Source organism: Macadamia integrifolia, chromosome 2 (genome assembly GCF_013358625.1).
Source record: "Macadamia integrifolia cultivar HAES 741 chromosome 2, SCU_Mint_v3, whole genome shotgun sequence".
Classification (NCBI taxonomy): Eukaryota; Viridiplantae; Streptophyta; class Magnoliopsida; order Proteales; family Proteaceae; genus Macadamia; species Macadamia integrifolia.
The window spans coordinates 29,385,802-29,395,584 of NC_056558.1; the positions used below are offsets into that span (position 1 = coordinate 29,385,802).

General features: G+C 38.8%; 1 long non-coding RNA gene across 1 annotated transcript; it reads right to left on the reverse strand.

Annotated features, from left to right (window-relative positions):
• Positions 1-1,971: 1,971 nt before the first annotated feature.
• On the reverse strand, positions 1,972-4,685 carry LOC122090693. Its single transcript, XR_006143724.1, has 2 exons — positions 4,626-4,685; positions 1,972-2,269 (listed from the first exon to the last, which is right to left on the reverse strand). It is a non-coding gene; the product is annotated as an uncharacterized LOC122090693 (long non-coding RNA).
• Between the last annotated feature and the right edge of the window lie 5,098 nt (positions 4,686-9,783).

Genomic DNA, 9,783 nt, shown 5'->3' on the forward strand with positions numbered 1-9,783 from the left:
AAAGCTAAGAGGTTCGAACTTGAGACCTCCTGGTTAACATGAGATTTTTACACACTACAGCTCACCAACTACACTAAATAATTGTTGTTACAAAAAAAAAGAATCTTCAATTACTCAAGGGGGTCCATCGATCCTTGTTGGCAGTTGAAATATTCTTTTGTACCCCTGGGACAACTGCAGAAGGGTTGGCCTACATCTCGGTTTAGTTTTGGTCTATTATTTTTTTCTAGTCTGAAAAGAATAATCACTTGTACGGGTGACCAAACGGATGTGTAATTTTAATGCAACACGTCTATCTTGCTCAGAATTTCGTCATCTTCACAAATGAAAAGAAACGGGACATCTTTACATGTAAAATTAGAGATACGACGCCTGATAGTCCTTAAGGCCTTTAAAATATAAAACCTACAAAAAGAGAGTAAAATCTAACGTAGCTCCATTCTAAAGATGTAAAATGCATGCTTTTATACCTTAGATTTCACACATAAATGTGTTCATCAGCCTATGAGCCAAAGAAGACAATATTGTGTCAAAGTTAATGGGGTTGGGGTGTACAAATGATATCAGAACAGACATTGACAATGTGTGGGGCCACAACGGGGATGTAGTGTCGAAAAGGAAAAATATTGTGACACCCAAGAATACGACAAGTACCAGACCCGCTTGGGAGATCGGTGAGGTATTCCCACTAAAAATACGACAAGTACCATGGGGTTTGAGAGATCAGTGAGGGTGTATAAACTTTAGTCTCACATTTCCTAAGGATAGGTTGTTGGGCAAGTTAATAACTTCTTGCCTCCTTAACATGGTACAACGTGTTTAAAGCCTTGAGGCCCATGGGCTAAAAAGGATAATATTATACCAAGGATAATGGGACTGTGGGTTTACAACCAAAGGGTCATGGGTCACTCCACTAAAGAAAGGGAGGTTGTACTATTGGAATTTCTCCATTAGTTTGGAGGTATCAATCCACATTGGTGCAACAGGCTGAGTCTATAGTGTACGTTGCCTAGGTGGTGTCACTGTCTGAGATGACTAGCCATTGGTTGACTATGCAATAGCCGGAACCCCTTGTGCCAATAGTGGTGTAGGTTGTACAATAGGATATTATAGCATAGGTGGCTCGCTGACACGGATGGCTGTGGCAATCTCAATCATCATCTCTCTATGTTGTTGCTAAATACCTTAGTGGATGCCTTGCATCACATTAGTTACAATGGTAGCCACATCTTGAGCTGTCATCACAGGTGGAGCAAGGGGTGGCACAGGTGGAGTAGGAGGTGCCACTCTAGCATCTCTAGTGGCAACCCCATCTTTAACCTTTGATTTAGAGTCAGAAATAGGGTTAGGATTGGCCCTTGTAGCGCGGCCATGCTTCTGTGGTTGTAGGTCATGTCGGGGAAGGATGCGCTTCGACATTAAGGAAAATTCCTATTAAATGAGCAGCTTGATTAGTTTCCCAAATGGCTTAGCATACATATGACCACACAATCATGCTTTACAATTCATATGATAGAAATTGAAAGCATATAAAGAAAAATAAAGGTCATCTACTCATTTATCTGGCAGATGGCACCATCCTAGACCTTAGCAATAGAGATACTTATATAATTTTCATCTTCCTTATCTTAGTATATTTTATTGTTTAACTAGATACACAATTTATGCTCCTTACATTATTGACAGTGTACTGCTTTAACACCTAGGCTAATCTCCTATGGTATAAACTAAAGCTTATGCTTTCTTTTGAGTATTTTAAGTATAATCCTATAACATTAATATCCCTAAGATCTTATGCAAGTGGGGATTAACCCAAATTTTCTTGCTCTGGTACAACTCTGTTACACCCAACTTCCTATAGGCTAAGACATGAGGCACTGGATACCTTACCATACTCAGTCAGCCAATACCTCCGGGACCATGAAGCTATAGACTATCAAATAATGCACCAAGATCACTAGAAATCAAATACATAAGGTAAGGTCATACATAAATAATGTTACACTACATGATAGAAATGTACATACATATACAAAAGTCTAAAATCCATACATCTCTCAAATTCTACAAATCTTCACAACATATATAAATATACAAAATATCAAAATATCACTATTAAGCTCATTGTAGCCCACTGATCCATATGCACAATCATCACACCTGCAGCCTGAACCATGCTTTGCCTTGGTGTCTGGAGCAATCAACCAAGTGTCAGAAGCAGTCCCAGAAGTCTTTGTGCTAGAAGCTAGCAGCTCACTGGTGTCTCCATCTAAGAAAAACAACAATAATAATGGGACAAACTTCACCAAGCTTAGTGAGGGGCGGGGGAAGGTAGGCACAAGCAAGTCAAATGATGTAATGCAGGCTCCACAACATTTATATGATGCCACATGAGTCTATTTGGTTACACTATTTTCCTTAAATTCATTATGAAGCTCATCATTGAGTACTGGTGCTACGCAACATAGGTGGTATTCCCTCCTCCAATACGTCTAGCTCAGCGATACTAGCTAGTTGCAAGCAAAAGTCAGTCAGTCTTAAAAAAAACCTTGGTCCCCCTGGCCAACGCGTAAGTTAATAACCCCAGCAGTCATGAGTATAGTACGTCATACCGTGCTGCATCCGCCCCTAGGTATAGTACGTACATCATACAATGACTCCGCATTGCTGATCAGGCAACCACAGAATGAGATTAGTCAGCATGTAACCCCTACTGATAAGGGATTGTAGCACCCGGGTTGGTGATGTGCTAACCCCAAATGTAATATAAATGATATTGTACACCCACCATACCTCTTACAAGGTATCCTCATACACTAGGCACACGGTGTTGGAATCCGCCTTTGGCCTCACCATGTCCCGTCTCACATATCCATTACCATAGTTCCTCCATATATCGTATCGACAAAAATAGAAGTAAACAAATTATATCATATCAAGATACATAAAAGAAACACATCACAATAACATGCACTGTAAAAGTAAATGACACACTCCGTAAATTCCCTTTAACTGCGTATCATCGCCCAATAAACTTAGTTTCATATTCATTTGAATACAATTCAGTTAATTATAATGCATATGTATACCTCTAAACACACCCCTCTGTACAATCCTATACAGGCCTGTGCAGACCACTGTTAGTTAAAATGGGAACGGCAAAAAAACAGAAATATACGTTATGGGTTTTAAACAGATAAAAACGATGAATGGTACGGTAAAAAAAATGGTCAAAAAAACAAGGAACGGCAAACGGACAAAAACGAACGGTACGAGTATTAAACGTGTAGTTTTCAAAAAAACGAAACCAAAAAGACGGTAGTATACTCATGCAATTTGAGAGATTATTACTTGTATACATGCATTTAATGTTCCAAAAGCTCTGAGAGTCCCAAGATAAAATAGCCCAATGGACTACAAGAAAATGAGATGTTGCTAGCTTTAGCTTCTCCTTACTCAATGGGCTATAAGAAGATGAGATTTTTTTCCTATAGATAGTATGGAAGTTAAAAACCAAAAACCAAGTATCATATTGTCTTCACTCTTCACTTTTACTAATAGTTTTTTTTTTTTTAAATTAATTAATTATTTTAATAAAATTCCTATTTTACCCTTAAAAAACGGATACGCGTTTAAAACGATTGTTTAAAACGCGTTTAAAATGGATTCTTTTGCCGTTTTTATTTTTTTCTATATTGTATAACATACGAAAAAACGCGTTTTAAACGGTAAAAAAACACAAACGCATTTTAACTAATAATGTTGCAGACCCATACTAACCCATAGGCAGACCCCCTTTACCGAGCCCTATAGCGGTCACCGGCTGGTGACAGTACCCCACCGGTGAAAAAACAGGGTTTGAACACCTGTCCAACACTCCACTGGTAGGTGGGCAGCAGGGCCACCGGCCATCCACAAGCACCTGCCGGTGGGCTTCGGTCTGCAGGTTTTTCTGCCAGCCTGCAACCCCAACTGCTGTAGCCTCTACTCCTTCACTGATAGGTTACCCCTCAAGCCTCTATCCTCGGCAATATGTGAAGACCCTAATCCATAATATAGGGTTCAATTAAGGTCCATTTACTTTCCCAAGTCAGCATGCAAACCATTGTAACTCTATAATTTCCCAATTCCAGAATTCTACTACATAAATGAGTTGAGGTCCTCACTAGGTTTTCCAGAAGAATTAATCCCTCAATTGAAGCTAAATAGCCATAGAAAACATGGCTGGATCATGCTTCAGCTCCAATTGAGCCCAGTTAGTGGAATTTAGATGAATCAGAGAAAGAACTGAGAACCTATTACCAATTTCAGCCTAAAATTCAGCAATTGAGAAATTAGATGAATCAATTCCAAAATTAATTGAGTAAGAACCTAAATCCCATCTCAAATTGTTCAATCCTTACCATGCACGACTGATTCCTCAAATTTAGGGTTCCACAGAGATGGGTCAGAGTTGGTCTGGGTATCAAAACCCACTCGGAACTGTCAAAAACTTAGTAATAGAGTTGCTTTCCAACTCTGAAAACCTGCTGCCAAACTTAATTTACAAAATTAAAGCAAATCCTAACATGCTACTAATACGTATCAGCAACCTTAAACTAATTGTTACTAGGAAAAAAACTTACCGAAACAGTGGACTGAATTAATGAGTCCCCAAAAGCCAAAGCATCAGTCCTCTCTTTCCTTCTCCTCCTCCTCCTCCTACTACTGTCCTTGCTACAGAAACCAAATTCAGTGTTCAAATGTATGAACAGTAGCTAAATTGAGGTTTACATACCTCAACTCAAAAATAGCCCTTAAATTTGTTTGGTTGAGCTTGTAAAAAATCTGAAAAATTGCATTTCATACATAATTCTAGTTGATGGACCCCACTGTCTCCTTGCATATTGGTACCGTATGTTCAATATAAAATCTCCCACTTCACTGGGTAAGTAGGGTGTGCTGCAGAGCAGTGGGCCCATAGAGTAAAAATGCAATTTTTCCTGTACAACGCCATCGGCTAACTTGTGGAGGCCTACCGATGGCCTTTGCTAAACTGGCCAGACTGTTTAGTTTTTTGTATTAGAACCCAATGAGTATACCATGGCTGCTTACCTTTGATTCCTCCGGTGATGGAAAGCTTTTCAGTAAAATTGACAGGAGATGCACTAACAAGCAGGGTCATTCTTGGCTTCTATGGACACCACCACTACCAACCAACCAATAATGGTGTTCTCCAGTTCCAACTCTTTGCCTGGTCAGTAAAAATAAGAGTTGTGTTAGACCAGGGTGTTACAAAAAGTAGGTAAGGGCAATTTGGATATTTTGCCTGTGTAGTGACTTCATATTTCATTTAATTTGGAGTTCCGTCTAATCTCCTTTTTCCAGTTTTTTTTTTTTCCAAGAAAACAGAAACAAACCATAAGTGCACCAAACACTTTACTCCATTTTTTCATTTTAATAGAACAAAAAAACTCTAAAAATGTTTTTTTATAACGACACCAAATCGAACCTAAGTTTAAAAACACATACTCACACTCAGATTTCGTGGCTCTCTTTCAAAATTCCTTCAATCTTCAAATTCCTCCTTGCCTATGACGATCAAGCCACTCCTTTTTTTGCTTTAAAAAGAAAATAAAAATAAAAATAAATAATAAAAACCAAAATGCATGCACTTCAAGGCTCCTAGAACTCCCTAGTCAGTAAGAACTCCCCACAATTCCTTTCTCCTCTCTCAAAATCTCTACCCTCAAACACTTGGTTGTAGTAATCTTGTAAATGAATTGAAACAACTCTCTACTTGATTTGATGTGGAATTACCATACCAAAAAAAAAAAAAAAGAACTATTATTCACGATAAAAATCTGAAATTTTGAAACACCATTTTATCGTTTAAAAACTGCATTTTGACGCAAAAACTGAAAATTTCGTTTTTGACATAAGAAACGATACCAAATGGAGCCTTAGTTATGTGATTTTTAGTGTTTTGGTGGTAGGTTTTGGAAGTTTAGAATGAGAGCTTTGGGTTTGATAAGAAACCCACGCAAAAGTGCGAGATTGAATGAGAAGCTATGAATATGATGTTTTTATCTTTATTACGGAATGTTGGTTTAGATGAGTAAATTTAGGCATCGTTTGACAACGTTCTGTTTCTACGTTTTCTTGTTCTTAGAAATGGAGAAACAGCCTAAAAAGTGTTTGATAAAGTTGTTCCATTTCACCCATTTCTAGAAACATAAATCAAAATTTATGCTTATTTACAATTCTAGAAATGACTTTGACGAAACAAGTCCGACTTGTTTCGTCGTTTCTAGAAACGAATTTGAGAGAAAAAAAAAGGCTGTTGTGCCATATAAATCTCTCAACTATTCAAACCTAAAAAGAGGCAACCAAACTTTCTCTCCCTTTTGGGCATCCGATGATACTATTGGGTTTTTTAGTGGCATTATGTCTATAAAAAAAGTTTCAAGAAACAGGTTTATCGAACACCAAAAAATCCATTTTTGTTTCCAAAAACGTAAAAAGTCATAACGTTATCAAATGGTGCTCAGTGTTACATGAGATGTTTTTACCTAATTTCATGATATAAGTGTTTTCATGAAGTGTGGGTGCGAAATTGGAGTTTGGAATCCCAAATCCTGAGCTCAAAACCACGTTCTGGCGCGAACCGGTGAGCTGCTCACCGGTTGCCTTTGGAACCTCTTCTCAGGCTTTTAGTGGCAATGGTTCCTAGTAGGGTGAAGTGTGAACCCGCAAGCCAGTTGGGCTCCATTAGGTGTTTTGCTCATTTTTCTTGGGCTGGGCCCTTTGGGGATCTTTGGAATTTGATTCTTTAAGGTCATTAAGCTATTTTGAATAGTTTAATTATAGGTGAAGTGTGATTTGGAAACCAACTTGTGTTTACTCATTGGTGATTCTAGGGGTGTAGCACTCGAGATAAGTGAGGTACGTGGATTAGCCTAAGTCAAATTTCCTTTAACTTCGAATCTGTGTATGCTTGTTGTGAGTTGAGACTATACTTATTATTGGAATGAAGTGTGTATTATCTATAAGTGATGCCAATGATAAATGGTGTGATAGTGGAAAATTGTATATGTTATTTGAATCTATTCTGGATTGTGTCGTAAATGTGTATTGTAGCATAACGTGTGAACATCACTTAGTGGGGGAAGGAGTGAGTGTTTTGGTGATATTGTGGTGTACCTCACTTAGTGAGGGGAGGAGGAGTGAGGATGTGGTGATCACTCTCACTTAGTGGGAGTAGGAGGGATGAGATCGATATCACATATTGGTAGTTGTGAAGTGATTGTGAAGAAGTTGTTTTATGCCTAATGTGTGAAGCTTGGATGTTGATATAATTAATGAGTGTACTAATTGGTCTTATATATGTATATACTATTGTGTATTGTGTTTGGAGTTAAGTTGAAGGATTTTTGTATTATTTAATTACTCACTGGGTTGTAGTACCTCACTCCATGTGGATAACTTTTCTTGTAGAGCCTTCACTGGACAGTGGAGAGACCGATGGGTGAAGAAGGAATGAACAATGAAGAACTCTTTTCTTTAATTTTGTTTAAGTGGTATAATTAACTTTTAACAGTGAGTGTAAGGAGAATTAGATGATTGTATATAAATTTATGAATGGCATCAGGAGAAGTGAATAATGTGAGAATTTGAATTTTATTTTGGACCTTACGTGATATGTTTGTATATTTTGTTACTTATCATGACATGTGAAATCGCTTCCACATACTTTTGGGTTTATCATGTTTAGCGTAGACCTTTGAATGCTCCTATAAGAAGGAGTGATTAAATCCATATGGAAGCAGCTAGAAGAACTAGGGGCAAGCCTAAATTGACCATTGAAGAGTTGATAAGGAAGGACATGTAGATGGTCAGTCTAGATCCTAGTATGACATAAAATAGAGCTATTTGGACGGCAAAGATACTGATTGCTTTTAGATAGGATGTCCCGGAGGTATGGCTTTATTTTGCTTTCCCTTCTTTCCTTCACTTTTATTTTACAAACTTGTCCATCACAGATCAGCAGATCCCATTTAGTTAGGATAAGGCTTTGTTGTTGTTATTAACTAGATCTTACGATTTCCACTTGTGAGGGTTGCTCCATTCCCTTTATCTTAAGAAGGGAGGTGTTACAAGTGATATCAAAGCCTAATATAAACTAGGATGAGAACTTGGAACCTGATGGGATAAGATTAATGTATGATGTAACATGAACAAGTGTGACACTATAAAAACCGTTTTGTTTATTTGTTACGATGAGGATATACGTACATTGAAACAAAGGGTGTTTCTTAGTTTCTGGAGCTGAGCAATAGCACTGCATCAGAGTGGAATAATGCTTCAGTTCCTTCGCCCGTGATGGGAAGTGTTCCACCTACTCCACCTAACCGAATTGAGCATACTATAGAACTACCACCAATGGTAGCCGGAATTTCATCTTCATTGCCTGTGACTGAAGCTTCCCATGCTCCTCTTTGTCCGGTGGAACAAGAATATCACATAGGTGGTGGATCAGGGGGACCAACGAAGGTGTTGATAGATTTCAAAAAGCTTCAGCCCACTATTTTCTAAGTGGTTACTACTGATCCATTTGTAGCTGAATCCTAGGTCAAGGAGATGGAGAAGATCTTTGTAGATTTGAGAAACACTGATGAGGATAATGTGACATTTACCACCTTCATTTTTCAAGGGGAAGCTTACATTCGGTGGGAGACTACATAAAAGATAATACATGACAGCCAATTACATGGGATGGTAAATTGTAAGCTTTTTATGAGGAATATTTCCCTATGACTCAAGGATGAATAAGAACTCTGAGTTTGTTCAACTCAAACAAGGAAGTATGTTTGTGAAGGAATACGAGAGACTTTGTTGCATTGTCACGTTATGCCCCGACTCTAGTGGATACAGATGATAAGAGGACTAGGTAGTTTGAAGAAGATTTACACCCTAACATCTAGAGGTTCGTGATGGTCGAGGAACTACCATCAAATACCTAAGGTTCGCAGGTATTGCGGTAAAAATTGATCTGGTGATCTTCCTTGCAAGACTTGGTACTCCACGCTAGATCTACACAGAAAAGCAGATAAAGGAGAGCTGAGCTGACCCGATAGAGGTCCCTCCGATGCCTAAGTCAGATTTCTTCAACAACATATTCTCAAGAGTATTTTATGAAATGATCATCCCCTTTTACCTATTTTTACCTTGTATTTATAGATGTCCAGCTGAGGTTGCCTCTAGAGTCATTTCGTTTGAGGTCAGAGTCCAAAGGGAGGGAGGTACCTTTTGAATATTCCGATTCTTGGGAAGATTCTAGGGAATATCCCAGCACCTGTGGCAATTCTAGGAATATTCCTTTTTGTCATGGGTGTTGGATTCCTTATTTGTTAGGATTTCTCCTAGTGATAAGATTTGCTGAGTTGGCAATGAGTGATCCTTGTGATTGTCTCCACAATTGTCGGAATCGGATCAGAATTCTTAGGGAGGCGATCCAACGGGTCAGCTCGGCCAAAGATGAGCAAAGGGTTCGGCTCGGCCAAGGATGACCAAAGGATTCGGCTCAGGCAAGGATGAGCAAAGGGATCGACTCGGTCAGGGATGAGCCATGGGGTTGGCTCAGCCAGGGATGACCCAAGGGGTCGGCTTGGCCAAGGATGACCCAAGGGGTCAGCTTGGCCAAGGATGAACCAAGGGAGGCATTTTTACCCTCATCAGCGGGAAACCAAAATTTGTGTAAGAGTTCTCAACTTAGCAGGGTAGCTTTGGAAATAAAACATATTC